The sequence below is a fragment of the Nerophis ophidion genome, linkage group LG01, assembly GCF_033978795.1.
Source record: "Nerophis ophidion isolate RoL-2023_Sa linkage group LG01, RoL_Noph_v1.0, whole genome shotgun sequence".
NCBI lineage: Eukaryota > Metazoa > Chordata > Actinopteri > Syngnathiformes > Syngnathidae > Nerophis > Nerophis ophidion.
In genome coordinates this window covers 20,770,323-20,793,715 of record NC_084611.1, presented here as the reverse complement: position 1 = coordinate 20,793,715, position 23,393 = coordinate 20,770,323, and positions in this window count along the sequence as shown.

Genomic DNA, 23,393 nt, shown 5'->3' with positions numbered 1-23,393 from the left:
ACAGTTATTATTGCAGTAGAAGGGACAACGAGACAATGGTTCCACATTGACAAAACATCAAACAATATTCAGATATTTATATCCATCCATCTTCTTCCGCTTATCCGAGGTCGGGTCGCGGGGGCAACCGCCTAAGCAGGGAAACCCAGACTTCCCTCTACCCAGCCGCTTTGTCTAGCTCTTCCCGGGGGATCCCGAGGCCTTCCCAGGCCAGCCGGGAGACATAGTCTTCCCAACGTGTCCTGGGTCTTCCCCGTGGTCTCCTACCGGTTGGACGTGCCCTAAACACCTCCCTAGGGAGGCGTTCGGGTGGCATCCTGACCAGATGCCCAAACCACCTCATCTGGCTCTTCTCCATGTGAAGGAGCGGCGGCTTTACTTTGAGTTCCTCCCGGATGGCAGAGCTTCTCACCCTATCTCTAAGGGAGAACCCCGCCACCCGGCGGAGGAAACTCATTTCGGCCGCTTGTACCCGTGATCTTATCCTTTCGGTCATGACCCAAAGCTCATGACCATAGGTGAGGATGGGAACGTAGATCGACCGGTATATTGAGAGCTTTGCCTTGCGGCGAAGCTCCTTCTTCACCACAACGGATCAGTTCAACGTCCGCATTACTGAAGACGCCGCACCGATCCGCATGTCGATCTCACGATCCACTCTTCCCCCACTCGTGAACAAGACTCCTAGGTACTTGAACTCCTCCACTTGGGGCAGGGTCTCCTCCCCAACCCGGAGATGGCATTCGACCCTTTTCCGGGCGAGAACCATGGACTCGGAATTGGAGGTACTGATTCTCATTCCGGTCGCTTCACACTCAGCTGCGAACCAATCCAGTGAGAGCTGAAGATCCCGGCCAGATGAAACCATCAGGACCACATCATCTGCAAAAAGCAGAGACCTAATCCCGCGGTCACCAAACCGGGACCCCTCAACGCCTTGACTGCGCCTAGAAATTCTGTCCATAAAAGTTATGAACAGAATCGGTGACAAAGGACAGCCTTGGCGGAGTCCAAGTCCAAGGTATTTACATGTAACTCACATATTTTGTGTAATTATAACAATAATAAAACATTAGAAAATACACTATTTACAAGACGTAATTGACCCTGTTACATGAATACATAAAATACTAAAATATGCCCTATGTGTATTCAGCATTTCAGTTCCGCCAATACGGGTAAATGGAACTGAAATGAATGTCCAGGGCGAGTGGATTGTGTGGATGTTTTTAACGGTTGGAATTGGTTGAGCAATGTGGGATATGGAGAGGTTTGTATAATGCTCATTCATTGTCAAAGGGGGAAAATTTCCTGGTAATTCCCAGTAATCAGGGTCTTTTCCGAGCCGGGAAACATGCTGGCTTGAATATATACATATATATATTTTTTCTTTATTTCAAACCTGCACAGTAGAGATGCGCGGTTTGCGGTCTCATCCGCGGAGTCCGTGGATAAACCGCGGGTCGGGCGGTTGACGTGACGAAAAAATCGATTTTAATTAGATTCGGGCGGGTGGCGGTTGAACAATCCGGAAATATTTGATATACATGGTTCTGGGATCGGTACCCTTTGCCATTCATGGTGCCATTTAAGACGCGTGTCAAAAAGCGAAGAAGGCAATAAGAGATGCCATTATTATCCTGAATGACTGCTGCCAGTCACCCAGTTAATAAGTATTAGGGCGTGCTATGAAGCCATTGGCTTTTACGCCTACTACAACATGTACGATCTGCTTGTCAGTCCAGCAACATGTTGTGTGTGGCTTCCACAGCAACACGCACACGACTGCAAGGCATACTGGGTGACACAGAGTACACTAATGGTTGTGATATAAACAATTTTAACAATCTTAGTAATATGCGCCACGCTGTGAAGCCACACCAATTAAGAACGACAAACGCATTTCGGGAGAACATCCTCACAGTATCACAACATAAACACAACACAACAAATACCCATAATCCTTTGTATGCGTGATAATTCTTGAATATATTTTACACCCCCAATCTGCACTTTGTTAGAATATTTAACAAATTGGACCAAGCTATAAGTCTAACAAAGACAAATCATTATTTCTTGTAGATTTTCCAGAACAAAGATTTTAAAAGGAATTTTAAAATACTTTGAAATAAGATTTTAATTTGATTCTACAGATTTTCTAGATTTGCCAGAATATTTTTTTTTAATTTTAATCATAATACGTTTGAAGAAATATTTCACAATTATTCTTCGTCGAAAAAACAGAAGCTAAAATGACAAACTAAATTAAAATGTATTTATTATTCTTTACAATAAAAAAAATAAATTACTTGAACATTGATTGAAATTGTCAGGAAAGAAGAAGAAGGAATTTAAAAGGTATATGTGTTTAAAAATCGTAAAATCATTTTTAAGGTTGTATTTTTTTCCTCTAAAATTGTCTTTCTAAAAGTTATAGGAAGCAAAGTAAAAAAATAAATGAATTTATTTAAACAAGTGAAGACCAAGTCTTTAAAATATTTTTTTGGATTTTGAAATTCTATTTGAGTTTGGTCTCTCTTAGAATTAAAAATGTCGAGCAAAGCGAGACCAGCTTGCTAGTAAATAAATATAATAAAAAAAAATAGAGGCAGCTCACTGGTAAGTGCTGCTATTTGAGCTATTTTTAGAACAGGCCAGCGGGCGACTCATCTGGTCCTTACAGGCACTGCGTTCGTGACCCCTGGTTTGAGGTAACAACAAAAGTCTGAGGAGCCACTTGGAATTCCCATCGCCAGTAGCGATTGTCAGAATGAACATAACATCCGACTTTCACGTTTGGACTAGCGCGCTGAGGCTGTCACAAATAACAAAAAACAATGCAAGAAGGAACTAAAAAAGTGTCCAGCAGCCTTTGAAGTAAAATATATTCAGGTAATGTCACGGATACAAAGGATTATGGGTATTTATTGTGTTGCGTTTATGTTGTGTTACTGTGGGGATGTTCTCCCGAAATGTGTTTGTCAATCTTGTTGGGTGTGGCTTCACAACGTGGCGCATATTAGTAAGTGTTAAAGTTATTTATATCACAACCATCAGTGTACTCTCTATCACCCAGTATGCCTTTCAATCTTGTACGTGTGATTGCGGAAGCTGCACACAACATGTTGCCGGACCAACAATCAGTTTGAACATGTTGTTGAAGGTGTCCAAGGCAATGGCTTCACAACACGCCCATATACTTGTAATCAGGATGAATGCTTTTGGATATTCGCAAGAACGTTAGCGGCTCCAATTGTCTTCGTTACTCTGTGAAACGGGTTTAAATAGCTCTGTGAGTGGTAAAGGCGGGCAACCTCTGATGTATTTCAGCGGGCGGTTGGCGGGCGGGTACGGTCCTGATAAAATGTTGGTTCGGGTGGATGACGACTTTGGTGATGCGGATGCGGATGATATAATTGCCTATCCGCGCATTTCTACTGCACAGTACAACAAAACCCTTTTTTTTTTTTTTTACATTTTGGCAAAGATATTCATGCAAGGCTTGAAAAGGGGTTGGATGAAGCAGATGCTTGTAATATCCCAACCCCTCTCACTCATTTCACATTTAACATAAACAATATAATGCAAAAACAATACTCAATAAACAAAAACAAGAAAAAGTCCTGTACACTAACAATACGATGGTACCACTGTTACTATGAAGCAAGACAAGGCGAGCCAGACAAAATACACACACACACACACACACACACACACACACACACACACACACACACACACACACACACACACACACACACACACACACACACACACACACACACACACACACACACTCTCTGACCATACACCTCTCTCCCATCGCTCGCTGCTGAGGGCATCACTCTCTTTCCTCCTCGTACTTCTCCAGTAAACGGTGTTTTAAATTGAATCATGCTAGAACACGTTTTTGGATTAGATTAGATTAGATAGTACTTTATTTATTCCGTCAGGAGAGTTCCTTCAGGAAAATTTAAATTTTCAGCACAATCCCATTCAAGTTTAGACAAACATTACAGGGAGACAGAACCGGATCGCTGACGGGTCTGCCGGCTTCCAGCGCCCCTTACAAAAAAGATGAGATAAAGGTAAACAAAGAGGGGGGGTGGGGGGTAGGGGGGATGGGAGAAAAAAAAATAGAAGATTAAAATAAAATGAAAAAATCGGTCTTAGCCTGGGCCCTGGAGAGGAGGTGCAGAATGAGGCCAAGGGGAAAAAAACAAACAAAACAAAAAAACTCATAGCCATGGTACACATCCCTCTTCCATGTGTGTAAGAGGGAAACATCAAACATCAAAGAACACAGAGGACATTGAAGACATTAAAGCAGCATAGCTCGGTTGGTAGAGTGGCCGTGCCAGCAACTTGAGGGTTGCAGGTTCGATTCCCGCTTGTGCCATCCTATTTACTGCCGTTGTGTCCTTGGGCAAGACACTTTACCCACCTGCTCCCAGTGCCACCCACACTGGTTTAAATGTAACTTAGATATTGGGTGTCACTATGTAAAGCGCTTTGAGTCACTTGAGAAAAGCGCTATATAAATATAATTCACAAGATACATCCATCCATCCATTTTCTGCCGCTTATTCAACCAGACACTTCTACATACAGCTATGAATAAAAAGTAAAAGAAACATATCCACTGTGGTGGCCTCTGTGGTGTTCCACGCCATCGTCCGCTGGGGAGGAGGGAGCACGGCCAGAGACAGGAGCAGACCCAACAAAGCAACCAAGACAGCCGACTCCACTTTCGGCCAGTGTCCAGTCCGCATGGATGAGCGAGGATACGTCCAAGGTGACTGAGGTGTCCGACACCTGCTCACCCAGTCAAGACACCACGAAGCCTCTCCGTCCCAGCGCTCAGTGCTAGCTCCGCAGCCCTGTCCCTTCATCCGCATCTCCTCCAGTCCCTCCAAACTCTGCAGTCCTGTCCCCTCATCCGCATCTCCTCCAGTCCCTCCAAACTCTGCAGTCCTGTCCCCTCATCCGCATCTCCTCCAGTCCCTCCAAACTCTGCAGTCCTGTCCCCTCATCCACATCTCCCCCAGTCTCTCCAAACCGACTCCGGTGTGGCAGACACCCAGCAGCTGGTCTCCATGGCCAAAAGGCTCCCAGGAGGCAGATCCAGAAGTCCACAAAAAAAAGCCCCACAGAGGTCACGAAAGTGACACCCCTTGTCACACAGTCCCAAAGGGTCCCGAACCAAAAGGCAAAAAAATATATTAAGACATGAAAACAAGAGGGAAACACAAAAGGATGACAAGAGCACAGAGCTCCTGCCAACAGTAGCCACTACAGCAGCGCCATCTTGGAAAAAATAAAAAATAAACAAAAAAAAAACTTGTAATTATACAGTAATTACAAGTGGATTACACAGTAATTTGGACATCCGTGTTGCTGAATCTTTTGCAATTTGTTCAATTAATAATGGAGACTATAAAGAACAATGCTGTTGGTGGAAAGCGGTGGATTGCAGCTGTCTTTAGCACCGAGACACAGCCGGTGTTTCCTTGTTTTTAACACAGAGCGGTCAAGCGAACATGTTTCTCTACGTCAACCAGCATGTTTTTGGATGGGAAAATTGTGATATATATATCTTACCGGAGACATCAGTGGATTATTCATCCTCCTGCAGTAACTTGTCCCCTAAGTTGTTCCACAGAGTAATATCATTTGTTGTTTCTCCTTAAAGGCCTACTGAAACCCACTACTACCGACCACGCAGTCTGATAGTTTATATATCAATGATGAAATATTAACATTGCAACACATGCCAATACGGCCTTTTTAGTTTACTAAATTGCTATTTTAAATTTCCCGCGGAGTTTCTTGTTGAAAACGTCGCGGAATGATGCCGCGTGTTTGTGACGTTTCGGGTTGGAGGGGACATACTAGCTCAGCACCTCTTTTCATCGCGCAATTAATAATAATAATAAATAATACATTTTATTCATAAGGCGCCTTTATGGGCACTCAAGGACACCGTACAAAATCAAAACAATAAAATCAAATTGGATAAAAACAACAATAATATCAACAAAGATAGATAAGATAGGATGATTAAAAGGAATAAGCAGTCTGGAATAGGTGTGTTCTGAGTCTTGACTTGAAGAGGGATAATGAGTCCAAGTTGCGAAGGTCTAGTGGTATCCATCCACCCATCCATCATCTTCCGCTTATCCGAGGTCGGGTCGCGGGGGCAGCAGCCTAAGCAGGGAAGCCCAGATTTCCCTCTCCCCAGCCACTTCGTCTAGCTCTTCCCAGGGGATCCCGAGGCGTTCCCAGGCCAGCCGGGAGACATAGTCTTCCCAACGTGTCCTGGGTCTTCCCCTGCCCTAAACACCTCCCTAGGGAGGCGCTCGGGGTGGCATCCTGACCAGATGCCCGAGCCACCTCATCTGGCTCCTCTCGATGTGGAGGAGCAACGGCTTTACTTTGAGTTCCTCCCGGATGGCAGAGCTTCTCACCCTATCTCTAAGGGAGAGCCCCGCCACCCGACGGAGGAAACTTATTTCGGCCGCTTGTACCCGTGATCTTATACTTTCGGTCATGACCCAAAGCTCATGACCATAGGTGAGGATGGGAACGTAGATCGACCGGTAAATTGAGAGCTTTGCCTTCCGGCTCAGCTCCTTCTTCACCACAACGGATCGATACAACGTCCGCATTACTGAAGACGCCGCACAGATCCGCCTGTCGATCTCACGGTCCATTCTTCCCCCTCGTGAACAAAACTCCTAGGTACTTGAACTCCTCCACTTGGGGCAGGGTCTCCTCCCCAACCCGGAGATGGCACTCCACCCTTTTCCGGGCGAGAACCATGGACTCGGACTTGGAGGTGCTGATTCTCATTCCGGTCGCTTCACACTCGGCTGCGAACCGATTCAGTGAGAACTGAAGATCCCGGCCAGATGAAGCAATCAGGACCACATCATCTGCAAAAATCAGAGACCTAATTCCGCGGCCACCAAACCGGAACCCCTCAACGCCTTGACTGCGCCAAGAAATTCTGTCCATAAAAGTTATGAACAGAATCGATGACAAAGGACAGCCTTGGCGGAGTCCAACCCTCACTGGAAACGTGTCCGACTTACTGCCAGCAATGCGGACCAAGCTCTGGCACTGATCGTACAGGGAGCGGACCGCCACAATAAGACAGTCCGGTACCCCATACTCTCTGAGCACTCCCCACAGGACTTCCCGAGGGACACGGTCGAAGGCCTTCTCCAAGTCCACAAAGCACATGTAGACTGGTTGGGCAAACTCCCATAGACCCTCAAGAACCCTGCCGAGAGTATAGAGCTGGTCCACAGTTCCACGACCAGGACGAAAACCACACTGGTGGTAATGAGTTCCAAAGATGTGGGCAGAGCGGCTGAAAGCTCGGGCACCCATTGTTGACAGTTTAAATAAGGGGACAGTGGGATGGAGGGATGAAGAGGATCTTAGGGAACGTTTGGGCTTGGGGACTTGGATCAGGTCAGAGAGATATGATGGAGAGAGGTTATGGATGGCTTTGAAAGTGAGGAGAATTATTTTAAAGCGAATATGATGTGTGATGGGTAACCAGTGGAGTTGCTGCAAAACAGGGGTGATGTGCTGGATTACACAGTAATTTGGACATCTGTGTTGGTGAATCTTTTGCAATTAGTTCAATTAATAATGGAGACTATAAAGAACAATGCTGTTGGTGGAAAGCGGTGTATTGCAGCTGTCTTTAGCACCGAGCCACAGCCGGTGTTTCTTTGTTTTTAACACAGAGCGGTCAAGCGAACATGTTTCTCTACGTCAACCAGCATGTTTTTGGATGGGAAAATTGTGATATATATATCTTACCGGAGACATCAGTGGATTATTCGTCCTCCTGCAGTAGCTGTCGAAAAAGGCAGCTGTGAGCCTGGCTCCTCGGCTACTCTCTGAGACACTGGCGTGTTCACCTCAGCCATCTGACCTCGAGGTATGTCTTTACAATCTCACTAAAACACTATTAAAACAATAAGCAGATAAGGGATCTTCCAGAATTATCCTAGTAAATGTGTCTAATTACATCTAAAACGCTCACACTGCCGCCGCCAGGAACCGTCACTTTTTATTTTATTTTATTTTGTTACATTTTTTTCTATTCCCTCACTGTCAATATCCTCATTCACGAATCTTTCATCCTCACTCAAATTAATGAGGAAATTGTTGCTTTCTTGGTCCGAATTGCTATTACTGCTGGTGGCTCCCATTATAAACAATGTGAGGATGTGAGGACCCCTCACCCCTGTGACATCATCGACTGCGACTTCCGGTAAAGGCAAGGCATTTTTTATTAGCGAACAAAAGTTGCTAACTTTATGGTCGATGTTCTCTACTAAATCCTTTCAGATAAATTATGGCGATAACGCGAAATAATCCAGTATGACACATAGAATGGACCTCATTTCAGTAGGCCTTTAAACTGTAACTATGGTGATCATCTCTATCATGGAATAGGTTCTGTATATTGGAGGGTAGAGAGTTTTGAGATGCCCTAAACATAAATTGAGCAGTTTTAAAGTTGGTCACATCGTTCAGTTAAAGCTGCTTTAAGTCCATATATAGTGGATTTGAATGAGTGAACATTGACCACAATTCTGATAGCCTTTTTCTGCAGTGACTAAAGGCTGTAGATGGGGTTACTAAAACGGCCTTCTTTCATCTCCGCAATATCGCTAAAATTCGCTCCATTCTGTCCACTAAAGACGCCTTGATCATTATCCATGCGTTTGTTACGTCTCGCCTGATTACTGTAACGTATTATTTTCGGGTCTCCCCATGTCTAGCATTAAAAGATTACAGTTGGTAAAAAATGCGGCTGCTAGACTTTTGACAAGAACAAGAAAGTTTGATCACATTACGCCTGTACTGGCTCACCTGCACTTACTTCCTGTGCACTTAAGATGTGACTTTAAGGTTTTACTACTTACGTATAAAATACTACACGGTCTAGCTCCATCCTATCTTGCCGATTGTATTGTACCATATGTCCCGGCAAGAAATCTGCGTTCAAAGGACTCCGGCTTATTAGTGATTCCCAAAGCCCCAAAAAAGTCTGCGGGCTATAGAGCGTTTTTATTTCGGGCTCCAATTCGAGATGCCACCTCAGTAGAAGCATTTAAGTCTCACCTTAAAACTCATTTGTATACTCTAGCCTTTAAATAGACTCCCTTTTTAGACCAGTTGATCTGCCGTTTCTTTTCTTTTTCTCCTATGTCCCACTCTCCCTTGTGGAGGGAGTCTGGTCCGATCCGATGGCCATGGATGACGTACTGGCTGTCCAGAGTTGGGACCCAGGATGGACCGCTCGTCCAGAGTCGGGACCCAGGATGGACTGCTTGCCTGTGTATCGGCTTGGGACATCCCTGCGCTGCTGATCCGCCTCCGCCTGGGATGGTTTCCTGCTGGCTCCTCTGTGAACGGGACTCTCACTGCTGTGTTGGATCCACTTTGGACTGGACTCTCGCGGCTTTGTTGGACCCATTATGGATTGAACTTTCACAGTATCATGTTAGACCCGCTCGACATCCATTGCTTTCGTCCTCTCCAATGTTCTCATAGTCATCATTGTCTTCGAAGTCCCACTGGATGTGAGTTTTCCTTGCCCTTATGTGGGCCTACCGAGGATGTCGTAGTGGTTTGTGTTGTGGTTTGTGCAGCCCTTTGAGACACTAGTGATTTAGGGCTATATAAGTAAACATTGATTGATTGATTGATTGATTTATACCAATTTTCCCAGACTTCAACACAATAGTTTAAATATGACATAATAAATGAATGACACAATAACAGCAGAGCATTGGTGTTCAATAAATGACACGATCTCCTCATCATTCCAACACATTTAGCAACTTTTGTCCTCAGGTAACTTATATGAGGCTTCCATGAGATATGTTCATCTATTACCACGCCTAAGAAAGAATTTTGTTGAACATATTCTATTGCTGTATCATCAATAACAATCCTGATCGGTATATTACTTTTGCGATTGCTAAAGAGCATTATTTTGGTCTTCTTTAAATTCAGAGACAATTTGTACGTATTAAACCAAGTTTTTAACTTCATCATCTCCTCAGTTACAGAGACCAGAAGTTGCTTCACGTGGTCACCTGCTCATGTAATTGTTGTATCATCAGCAAAGAGGATGAACTTCAGCAGTGTTAAGACTTTACATATTTTGTTGATATATATTATAAATAGTGTGGGTCCCAGTATCGACCCCTGGGGCACTCCACAGGTAATGTTCATGAGTGTAGATTGATGTTGGTCCATCGGAACAATCTGCTGTCTCTCATTTAAGTAGCTCTCCAGCCATTTCCCTGCCAATCCCCTTATGCCATAGTTTTCCAGTTTATTTACCAACATTTGGTGGTCAATGGTATCGAAAGCCTTTAGCAGGTCAATAAAAATTCCTACAACAAATTTGTTCTTCTCTATACCCTTAGTAATGTTCTCTATTAAATCAATTCAAGCTAATGAAGTTGACCTATTTGGTTGGAACCCATATTGACAATCAGATAATAATTTGTGCTTTTCAATGAAGCCACGAAGTCTTTTATCAAATAATTTTTCCAATATTTTTAATAACTGTGGCAGAAGGGAGACGGGCCGGTAATTTGTGAAGTGGTGTTTGTCTCCAGATTTGAAGATGGGGATGACTTTTGAGTTTCGTTTGTGAAGGAAATTGTCCAAGTCGAAAAATTAAATTGCAGATGTGTGTGAATGGTTTGATGATTTCCTCCGCTACGTTCCGGACTGTCCTCATGTCGAGGTCATAGATGTCACGTGAGGTTTTGTTCTTGCTTTTCTGAATAACCTCCAAGACTTCCTTTTCGACAGTTGGAGTAAGGAATATCGAATAAGGATATTTTTCAATGAATTCCATGGCCGGTTCATCATTAATTGGAATTGTTTTTGCCAGCTTAGGCCCAACATTAACACAAAACATATTTAAGCCATCAGCAATTATCTTCTTGTCACTTATGATTTGGTCGTTCTCAACAAAAAACTCTGGATAGCAAGGACTATTTGAACCATGCCCTTAAATAATTTTTCTTTTGGATTAATAGTTTGGTGGTGTATTCTTTCCTGCTTGCTCTTAATATGCTGGTTAATTAGTGTTAAATGTTTTGTACTTTTGTTCTGTTTCTATGGTTTGATGCCTAAAACAAGTCCTATATAAATATTTTTTTCTTTTTGCAAGCGTTCACAAGCCCTTTGGTCATCCATGGAGTTATTTTGGAGTTAGTTATAGATTTTTTAACGGGGCAGTGTGTATCATAAAGTGAGAGAAAAAAATGTCATGAAATAAATTATAAGCTGCATTTATATCTGACATTTGAAAAACAGAATCCCAGTTTTGTTTCGCTAAATCATTGTTAAGTGCTTTTAATGATCATTCTGTTGTGGTTCTTCGATAATATTCACTATTTACAGGTTTGGATGTTTTGCAGTTATTATTGTACACCATGAACACTGGTAAATGATCACTGATGTCACTCACTAACAAGCCTCCAGTTACAGTCTGATCTACAATGTTACAGAATATGTTGTCAATAAGTGTGATGCTGTGTGTTGTGATTCTTGTGGATCGTTTAATCAGTGGGAATGAGCCCATGGAGAACATGGCGTCAATAAAGTGAAGTGAATTATATTTATATAGCGCTTTTCTCTAGTGACTCAAAGTGCTTTACATAGTGAAACCCAATATCTAAGTTACATTTAGACCAGTGTGGGTGGCACTGGGAGCAGGTGGGTAAAGTGCCTTGCCCAAGGACACAACAGCAGTGACTAGGATGGTGGAAGCGGGAATCGAACCTGCAACCCTCAAGTTGCTGGCACGGCCACTCTACCAACTGAGCTATGCTGTGTGTTTGTGTTTATTATGATTCAAAAGGTTGATATTAAAGTCACCACATACTATATATTTTTTGTTTCTCTTAAATCAATTTTCCATTATTTCAATAAATATTTTCAAGTCAAATCCTGGTGTTCTATAAACGCAGCTTACCTATTTGAAAATGATAATTCCACAGTGACGCATTCGAAGAGATCCTCAACAGCTAAATACATCCATCCATCCATTTCCTACCGCTGGTGCCTATCTCAGCTACAATCGGGCAGAAGGCTGGGTACACCCTGGACAAGTCACCACCTCATTGCAGAGCTAAACACATATTTAAAGGGGAACATTATCACAATTTCAAAAGGGTTAAAAAACAATAAAAATCAGTTCCCAGTGGCTTGTTGTATTTTTTGAAGTTTTTTTCAAAATTTTACCGGTCTCGGAATATCCCTAAATAAAGCTTTAAAGTGGCTTATTTTCGCTCTCTGCGAAGACACTGGCCATTTCTCTGTGACGTCATACAGTGCTGCCAATGCAAACAAACAATGGCGAATACCACAGCAAGATATAGCAACATTAGCTCGGATTCAAACTCGGATTTCAGCGCTGAGACCCAATGTTTGTAATGTGTTGAAAATGAAAATGGCGGGTGTGTTACTTCGGCGACGTCACATTCTGACGTCATCGCCTCCAGCGCGATAAACAGAAAGGCGTTTAATTCGCCAAAATTCACCCATTTAGAGTTCGGAAATCGCTTAAAAAAATAGATGGTCTTTTTTCTGCACCATCAAGGTATATATTGACGCTTACATAGGTCTGGTGGTAATGTTCCCCTTTAAGTCTCACCTTAAAACTCATTTGTATACTCTAGCCTTTAAATAGACTCCCTTTTTAGACCAGTTGATCTGCCGTTTCTTTTCTTTTTCTCCTATGTCCCACTCTCCCTTGTGGAGGGGGTCCGGTCTGATCCGATGGCCATTGATGACGTACTGGCTGTCCAGAGTCGGGACCCAGGATGGACCGCTCGTCCAGAGTCGGGACCCAGGATGGACCGCTTGCCTGTGTATCGGCTTGGGACATCTCTGCGCTGCTGATCCGCCTCCGCTTGGGATGGTTTCCTGCTGGCTCCGCTGTGAACGGGCCTCTCGCTGCTGTGTTGGATCCGCTTTGGACTGGACTCTCGCGGCTGTGTTGGATCCATTATGGATTGAACTTTCACAGTATCGTGTTAGACCCGCTCGACATCCATTGCTTTCGTCCTTTCCAAGGTTCTCATAGTCATCGTCACCGACGTCCCACTGGGTCATCATTGTCACCGACGTCCCACTGGGTGTGAGTTTTCCTTGCCCTTATGTGGGCCTACCGAGGATGTCGTAGTGGTTTGTGTTGTGGTTTGTTCAGCCCTTTGAGACACTAGTAATTTAGGGCTATATAAGTAAACATTGATTGATTGATTGATCATTTACAATACTACAGCTAATATTTTTGTCCACATACAGAACCACACCTCCTCCTCTCTTAGTTTTACGGTTGGTGCAAAACATTTCATACCCATTTAATTTAAATGGGTATGAAGAATGGGTATGAAGTACAACGACAAAAAAGTCTCACTGAAGAAAAATCTAACAAAATTAGTCTTACCAAGTGTCGTATGTCCATGTCTCTGTGTGGGTACCCCAAATTTTAGCAGAGTTTACGAGGCTGCGGAGATGAACTTTGCAGCCTCTGCTGGATTTTCAAAAAAGTGTTTGTGAACAACTTCACCGTGTGAGTTGCATGGACCGTTTAGAAGGACATCACGTCGAGCAGGTTTGACTCTTTTATTTTTTTAAGTATTGCTTCTGTGTCAATCGGGCCGCTTTTCAGCGCCTCCTCTGCTGCTTGTCTCGGCTGACTTTTTGGCTGCGGGTGACGTCGTCTTGCCCTTGGGGCTCATTCTTCACTCGTTCGCGTTTTGTTGCTTCTTCTCTCCTGTGGACACTCCAACTCTCTCTCTCGCTCCTTCCTCCTTCTCCCCTCTTAAACCCTGTGAGGAGATAGGCAGATTGAGAACCGGTGTGTGTCACGCACCTGATCTTCATTGTGGCGGCGTAGCTCCAGGCACGCCCCGCCTCTTTGTTCCGCTGCATACTCCGCCTCCTGGCCGCCATCTTGAGCCGGGCCAAAGCGTGTCCCGCCCCGCCGTCGACCCTTCGGTTCCGTCTTTCCACAGTCCTCCATCGCCAAACTCAAGCCGGGCTTTAGTCCGGCTGAGCCTACTCCCCCCTCCCTTTTTTGAAGGGGCGGGGAACAAAAACTGCCCAGGCCACCCGTCTTCTCCTTGCCTTCTTGTCTTTACTTTTGTCTCTTCCTTTTTCTTTGTAATTTTCTCGGACTTCGACTTCTTCTTTGTCCTCTTTGACTTCTTCTTTGTCCTCTTTGACTTCTTCTTTTTCCTCTGTGATTTCTTCTTCGTCCTCTTTGACTTATTATTTGTCCTCTTTGACCTTTTCTTTGTCTTCTTCTTCGTCCTCTTTGACTTCTTCTTTGTCCTTTTCTTGAATTTCTTCAAGTATTTCTTCTTCTTTCTCAATTTCTTGAGTTTCTTCAACTATTTCTTCTTCTCTATCATTTTCTTGAACTTCAACTTCTTCTTCAACTTCTTCTTCATCTTCTACTTTTTCTTCATCTTCAACTTCTTCATCTTCAACTTCTTCTTCATCTTCATAATTTTCTTGAATTTCTTCAACTCTTTCTTCTTCTTTATTGTTTTCTTGAACTTCAACTTCCTCTTCTTTAACTTCTTGTTCATCTTTAATTTCTTCTTCGTCTTCATCATTTTCTTGAATTCCTTCAACTCTTTCTTCTTCTTTTTCATTTTCTTGAACTTCAACTTCTTCTTCTTTAACTCCTTCTTCATCATTTTCTTGAAGTCCTTCAACTATTTCTTCTTCTTTATCATTTTTTTTACTTCAACTTCTTCTTCTTTAACTTCTTTTTCATCATCTTCAACTTCTTCTTCAACTTCTTCTTCATCTTCTTCTTTAACATATATTTTATCTTCATTGTAATCTTCATCATCGTTGTAATCTTCATCGTCAACGTAAACGTCATCATCAAAGTAAACTTCATCATCAACGTAAACTTCATCATCAATGTATACTTCTTCAACGTAAATTTGTTCGACGTAAACTTCTTCATCAAAATCATCTTCTACCTCTTCAGCTGCACACTCCACTGGCTGTGCATCTGAGGGCGCCTCCTCTGCACCACTGTCTGCCTTCTTATCTTTGGGGGGCCATTCCCCGCCCACCCCCATTTCGTCCGCCAGCGCCTGCAGGAGCCGGCAATTCTGACGCCTGCTTCCCGCCAGATGGCTGAACACCGCGACATGCGTCCAGAAAGTGTCGTCCTCCCCTTCCTTCGATGGTCCATCTGCGTTGGGCGCCTTTTGTGAACGACTCCAGCCGTCACCGTGTGGGTTGCATGGACCGTTTAGGAAGGACATCAAGTCGAGCAGGTTTGACTCTTTTATTTTTTTCAAATGATGCTTCTGCGTCGATCGGGCCGCTTTTCAGCGCCTCCTCCGCTCCTCAACCGTTTTGGAGAAGTGGGTTGGATTGAGGTGTGATCTGGGGTGGAGGTCTAAAAGTAACCAGACAAGCTTGTCATGGGATGTTTGGAGTCTAGATTTAAGGGTTTTGGAGGTGCTGGGGTACCAGAATGTGCAACTGTAATCGAAAAAGGGTTGAATGAGAGTTCCCGCTAGAATCTTCAAGGTGCTTTTGTTGACCAGAGAGGAGATCCTGTTGAGGAATCTCCTTCTTTGGTTGACCTTTTTGATTACCTTGGTTGCCATTTTATCACATGAAAGATTAGCCTCTAAAATGGAACCTAGGTAGGTGATCTCATCCTTCCTGGTGATAACAATGTCACCCACTTTTATAGTGAAGTCACTGACTTTCTTAAGGTTGATATGGGACCCAAATAGTATGGATTCCGTTTTACGTAAGTGTATGGATAGCTTGTTGTCAGCGAGCCAGGTGCAAATATTAAGGAGATCAGCACTGAGGATTTGATCCACCTGTGACTTGTCCTTGCCGAACACCAGCAGGGCCGAGTCATCCACAAACAGGAACAATTCACAGTTGCATGCTGATGGCATGTCATTTATGTATATTAGGAACAGTAAAGGTCCTAGTATACTGCCTTGGGGGACTCCACAGCTTACTGAGAGGGGAGGTGACACAGTGCTGTTCACCTCTACCACCTGTTTCCTCCCCTCCAAGTAATATTGCATCCAGCTCGATGAGGTTTTATTGAATCCGATTGCTCTGAGTTTATCCAACAGTATAGCGTGGTTAACTGTGTCAAAGGCCTTCTGAATGTCCAGCATGACCATGCCGCTGTATTTGCCCGCGTCCACCTCATGTTTGATGTGGTCGGTCAGATAGAGAAGGCATGTGTCAGTGGAGTGGTTAGGTCTGAAGCCGGATTGGAATTTGTACATTAGTTTATTAGTAGCAAGGTATCTATCAACCTGTTCACAAACTATTTTTTCCATTACTTTCGAAATGGAACTGAGAATAGAAACAGGTCGGTAGTTACCAGGTTCTAATTGGCTTCCTTTTTTTATAAAGGGGGGTTACTCTTGCTTTCTTGAAATTTTTGGGTACTTGGCCTTGATTGATTGAGAGGTTTATTATATGTGTGATTATTGGGGCAATGGTGGTGGCAGAGTCCATGAGGAATCTGGAGGGGATATTGTCAAGGCCAGTGGCCTTGTTTGGGTGGAGCGCGCTCAATTTATTAAGCACTTCATTAGCTAAGACCATTTCTAACTTGAAATTGTTGTTGATTACTCCTAGCTTTCTGTAGTAGGCTTTAATGTGTTCTACACTAAAGCGACCAGAGTGATGGGACAGCTTGTTAACGAGGGTTGTGGCTATGCTGGTGAAAAAGGTGTTAAGTCTGCTTGCTACCTCCATTTTGTTTGTAATGAGGGAGTCACCCTCCTTGATGTTGATGTTGGTGAGTCTGGTTTTAAGTTTCTGGATGCATCCAGGAAGCTGGTTGTTGAGAATTTTCCAGAGCTCACGTGGCTTATTTGTGTTTTCCTCTATTTTGTCGTTGATATACATTTTTTTTAAGGATTTAGTCAGGTTGTTTGTCTTATTTCTTAATTCATTGCATTGCTTTTTGAGCGATGATAGGAGCTTTAGGTTATGACCGAAAGGACAAGGTCACTGTACAACGGCCCGAAATGAGTTTCCTCCCCCGGGTGGCGGGGCTCTCCCTCAGAAATAGGGTGAGAAGCTCTGCCATCCGGGGGGAGCTCAAAGTAAAGCCGCTGGTCCTCCACATCGAGAGGAGAGAGATGAGGTGGTTCGGGCATCTGGTCAGGAGGCCACGGAGAAAACCCGGGACCCGTTGGGAAAACTATGTCTCCCGGCTGACCTGGGAACGCCTCAGGATTCCCCGGGAAGAGCTGGACGAAGTGGCTGGTGAGAGGGAAGTCTGGGCTTCCCTGCTTAGGCTGCTGCCCCCGCGACCCGACCTTAGATAAGCGGAAGAAGATGGATGGATGGTACCAGTTGAGCCGAATGTTTGATACTTGAACAGTTCCGATACGATGAAAACTGTGGGAGAAGAATGGCGTGAAACTTTTCACTTGCTGAATCAGAAAGACACATAAGTAAACATTGATTGATTGATTGATCTATATATATATATATATATATATATATATATATATATATATATATATATATATAGATCAATCAATCAATCAATGTTTACTTATATAGCCCTAAATCACTAGTGTCTCAAAGGGCTGCACAAACCACTACGACATCCTCGGTAGGCCCACATAAGGGCAAGGAAAACTCACACCCAGTGGGACATCGGTGACAATAATGACTATGAGAACCTTGGAGAGGAGGAAAGCAATTGATGTCAAGCGGGTCTAACATGATACTGTGAAAGTTCAATCTATAATGGATCCAACACAGTCGCGAGAGTTCAGTCCAAAGCGGAGCCAACACAGCAGCGAGAGTCCCGTTCACAGCGGAGCCAGCAGGAAAACATCCCAAGCGGAGGCGGATCAGCAGCGCAGAGATGTCCCCAGCCGATACACAGGCAAGCAGTACATGGCCACCGGATCGGACCGGACCCCTTCCACAAGGGAGAGTGGGACATAGAAGAAAAAGAAAAGAAACGGCAGATCAACTGGTCTAAAAAGGGAGTCTATTTAAAAGCTAGAGTATACAAATGAGTTTTAAGGTGAGACTTAAATGCTTCTACTGAGGTGGCATCTCGAACTGTTACCGGGAGGGCATTCCAGAGTACTGGAGCCCGAACGGAAAACACTCTATAGCCCGCAGACTTTTTTTGGACTTTGGGAATCACTAATAAGCCGGAGTCCTTTGAACGCAGATTTCTTGCCGGGACATATGGTACAATACAATCGGCAAGATAGGATGGAGCTAGACCGTGAAGTATTTTATACGTAAGTAGTAAAACCTTAAAATCACATCTTAAGTGCACAGGAAGCCAGTGCAGGTGAGCCAGTATAGGCGTAATGTGATCAAACTTTCTTGTTCTTGTCAAAAGTCTAGCAGGCGCATTTTGTACCACTGTAATCTTTTAGTGCTAGACATAGGGAGACCCGAAAATAATACGTCACAGTAGTCGAGGCGAGACGTAACAAACGCATGGATAATGATCTCAGCGTCTTTAGTGGACAGAATGGAGCGAATTTTAGCGATATTACGGAGATGAAAGAAGGCCGTTTTAGTAACGCTTTTAATGTGTGACTCAAAGGAGAGAGTTGGGTCGAAGATAATACCCAGATTCTTTACCGTGTCGCCTTGTTTAATTGTTTGGTTGTCAAATGTTAGAGTTGTATTATTAAATAGAGGTCGGTGTCTAGCAGGACCGATAATCAGCATTTCCGTTTTTTTGGCGTTGAGTTGCAAAAAGTTAGCGGATATCCATTGTTTAATTTTATTAAGACACGCCTCCAGCTGACTACAATCCGGCGTGTTGGTCAGCTTTAAGGGCATGTAGAGTTGGGTGTCATCAGCATAACAGTGAAAGCTAACACCGTATTTGCGTGTGATGTCACCTAGCGGCAGCATGTAGATGCTGAAGAGTGCAGGGCCAAGGACCGAACCCTGGGGAACTCCACACGTTACCTTAACGTAGTCCGAGGTCACATTGTTATGGGAGACGCACTGCATCCTATCAGTAAGATAAGAGTTAAACCAAGACAGGGCTAAGTCTGACATACCAATTCGTGTTTTGATACGTTCTAATAAAATATTATGATCGACAGTATCGAAAGCAGCGCTAAGATCGAGGAGCAGCAACATAGATGACGCATCAGAATCCATCGTTAGCAATAGATCATTAGTCATTTTTGCGGTGGCTGTCTCCGTGGAGTGATTTGCCCTGAAACCGGATTGAAAGGTTTCACATAGATTGTTAGACGCTAAGTGTTCATTTAACTGCTCCGCAACAATTTTTTCGAGGATTTTTGAAATAAAGGGAAGGTGAGACACCGGTCGGTAGTTTACCATGAGGTCAGGATCGAGGTTAGGTCTTTTAAGAAGAGGATGAATAACCGCTTTTTTGAATGCTAGGGGAACAGTGCCCGAGGAAATTGATAAGTTTATAATATTTAGCACTGATGGACCTAATAATACAAAGAGCTCCTTGATCAGTTTCCCAGGAAGAGGGTCAAGTAAACATCTCGTTTGTTTTATTCCATTTACATATATATATATATATATATATATATATATATATATATATATATATAGTAGAAGTAGTAGTAGTAGTGTAGTAGTATTAATCAATGCTTATTCTTTTACCTGCTTGAGAAAAAAATTCCCCCTTTTTTCAACCGCAGTTAGCATGCTAGTTTTAACATGCTAACATTAGCATTTTATAAAGCTTATGTCTACACCTCAGTGTCATATAACTTGGTATTTGACACCTGCTAATTTTTAGCAAGCTAACATGCTAATGTCATATAACGTACCTCCATTTTTTAGCAAATTTTTATATCCATACGCTTCAGTCACATGACTTGGTAATTTCCACATGTTAACTTTTAGCATGTTATGATTAGCATTCCAGAATGCTTATGTTGACATTTTTGCACGGAAACTTTTTAAGCTAATTTTGCAACCTTTAACTTTAACTTTAACTTAACCTAACACCGCAGGATCATATAATTTGGTAATTGTTAGCATACTAATGTCATATTGGCGCGCTTACATTTCAAGCAAATGTTATATCCGTACAATACAGTCACATGACTTGATACTTGACACATGCTAACTGTTAGCATGCCTATGTCAACATTTTAACATGGTAAAGTTAGCATGCTAACTTTTTAAGCCAATTTTGCAGCCAAACACCTCAGAGTCATAAAACTGGCTCATGACACATGCTAACTGTAAGCATGCTAACTTGTTTAACCAATTCGAACGCCTCAGGGTCATATAACTTGGTATTTTGACATATGTTAACTGTTAGCATGCTAAAATGCTAACATCATTTTAACGCGCTTATATTTTTAGCTATTTTTATGTGTTCGCTTCAGCCACATGACTCGGCACTTGACACATGCCAATTGTGAGAGTGCAAATGATAGCATTCTAGCATGTTTATGTTAATAATTTAACATGCTAACTTTAGCATGCTAAAGTTTTAAGCCAATTTTTCCGTCGAACACCTCAGTGTCATATAACTTGGTAATAAAAACATCCTAACTGTTCGCATGCTAACATGCTAATGTCAAATAACTTGCCCACATTGTTTAGCAATTTTTTTAGATGCATACACTTTAGTTACATGACTTGGTACTTTCCAAATGTTAACTTTTAGCATGTTATCATTAGCATTTCAACAAGCTTTTGTTAACATTTTAGTATAGACATTTTTTAAGCCAATTTTGCAATCGAACACCTCAGGATCATGTAATTTGCTACTTGACACATGTTAGCTGTTAGCATGCTAATGTCATATTAGCATGCCTACATTTTTAGCAAATGTTATATCGGTACACTTCAGTCATATGACTTGGTACTTGACACATGCTAACTGTTAGCATGTCTATGTCAACATTTTGACATGGTAAAGTTATCTAAGTTTTTAAGCCAATTTTGCAGCCGAACACCTCAGAGTCATAACATTTGGTCCTTGATGAATGCTAACTGTAAGCATGCTGACATTAGCATTTTAACATGTTAAGATTCAAAGCCAATTTTGCAGCCAAACACCGCAGAGTCATATGCCTTGGCATTTGACACATGCTGTTACAACTGTTAGCATCCTGACATGCTAATGTCATATTAACGCGCTTACATTTTTAGCAAATTTTAATTGCGTACACTTAAGTCATATGTCTTGGTACTTGACACATCCTGAATTTTAGCATGCTAATGTTAGCATTTAAGTTTGGCTTGCCCATTTCACCAGCTTGCACATCTCAGCATTTACACGCAATCCCTCCCAAAATTGCATTTTCTATTTTCTTGTGTAATGTTTTTACCCGGGATATTTATATTCTGTCTTTCAAAAATGTTAACTCTTCGAGATTGGCCACATGTGGTAAATGTTTTAGGTCCTGGAGCTCCAAAAAAGTTTTCTGAAATAAAAGTCTTCAAAATAAGTAAAATCAATTATAAATATCATTTCAGATTTTTTTAAAGCATACATCCCAAGATCAAATTCAGATACAATAATTGATATAGGTTTTTGTCAAAAAAAATCCAGTTGTTGTTTTTTTGACAAAAAGATCAACTATGCAATGTGCTCGCACGCAACCAACTCACCAACATATTTTCTTTAAATACATAAAGAATTGTTATTATTATTACATAAAAGTTGTTTGCGGATTCAAAGCATCTAAAATTAATCGATGATCCTATGGCGATTCCTGGTAGTTGAGGGGTCAATTTACACCTCCGTAAGGATTTGCATGTACAGTTTGTATTTCAAAGGGAAATGTTTGGATTCATTCGGTTTTCTTGTGGGAAAAAAAGGTTATAAAATCACAGGTTTACAGTATATCCAACAATGGCCATCATAAAGGAAATCAATGGGGGACAAAAAGGTCCCAAGGAACTCCAATGTATACTCACTTAAAGGCCTACTGAAATGAGATGTTCTTATTTAAATGGGGATAGCAGGTCCATTCTATGTGTCATACTTGATCATTTCGCGATATTGCCATATTTTTGCTGAAAGGATTTAGTAGAGAAAATCGATGATAATGTTCGCAACTTTTGGTCGCTCTTAAAAAAGCCCTGCCTTTCCCGGAAGTAGAGCGGGTGACGTCACAGATTGACAGACTCCTCACATCCACCCATTGATTTCAATCATGGATGCCAGTAGCGCCAGCGATTCTGACCGAGAAAGCGACAATTTCCCCATTAATTGGAGCGAGGATGATAGATTCGTGTTTGAGGATATTGATAGCGACGGACTACAAAAAAAAAAGAAAAAAAAAGCGACAGCTCCGGGCGACGGCAGTGTGAGCGTTTCAGATGTAATTAGACACATTTACTAGGATAATTCTGGAAGATCCCTTATCTTCTTATTGTTTTAATAGTGTTTTAGTGAGATTCTAAAGACATACCTTGAGGTCGGATGGCTGAGTTGAACACTCAGAGCTGCTGCAGAATGACCAATAATCCACGGGTGTCTTCGGTAAAATATATATCACAATTTCCCCATCCAAAAACATGCTGGTTGACGTAGAGAAAACATGTTCGCTTGACTGCTCTGCTTTCACAACAAACAAAGAAACGCCGGCTGGGTCTTGGTGCTAAAGACAGCTGCAATCCACCGCTTTCCACCAACAGCATTGTTTTTTATAGTCTCCATTATTAAATGAACAAATTGCAAAAGATTCAGCAACCCAGATGTCCAAAATACTGTGTAATTATGCGGTTAAAGCAGACGACTTTTACCTGTGTGTGCGCACAGCGCTAATATTTCCTCACAGTCCGTGACGTCACGTGTATATGTCATCATTCCACGACGTTTTTAACAAGAAACTCCGGCAATTTAGTAAACTAAAAAGGCCGTATTGGCATGCGTTGCAATGTTAACAATTAATCATTGATATATAAACTATCAGACTGCGTGGTCAGTAGTAGTGGGTTTCAGTAGGCCTTTAAAGGTTAACATTACCACCAGACCTATGTAAGCGTCAATATATACCTTGATGTTGCAGAAAAAAGACCATTTATTTTTTTAACCGATTTCCGAACTCTAAATAGGTGAATCTTGGCGAAATAAACGCCTTTCTATTATTTGCTCTCGGAGCGATGACGTCACAATGTGACGTCACATAGGTAGTCAATCCGCCATTTTATCAAACACATTACAAACACCAAGTCAAATCAGCTCTGTTATTTTCCGTTTTTCCGACTGTTTTCCGTACCTTGGAGACATCATGCCTCGTCGGTGTGTTGTCGGAGGGTGTAACAACACGATCAGGGACAGATTCAAGTTGACTTACGTGGAGTTT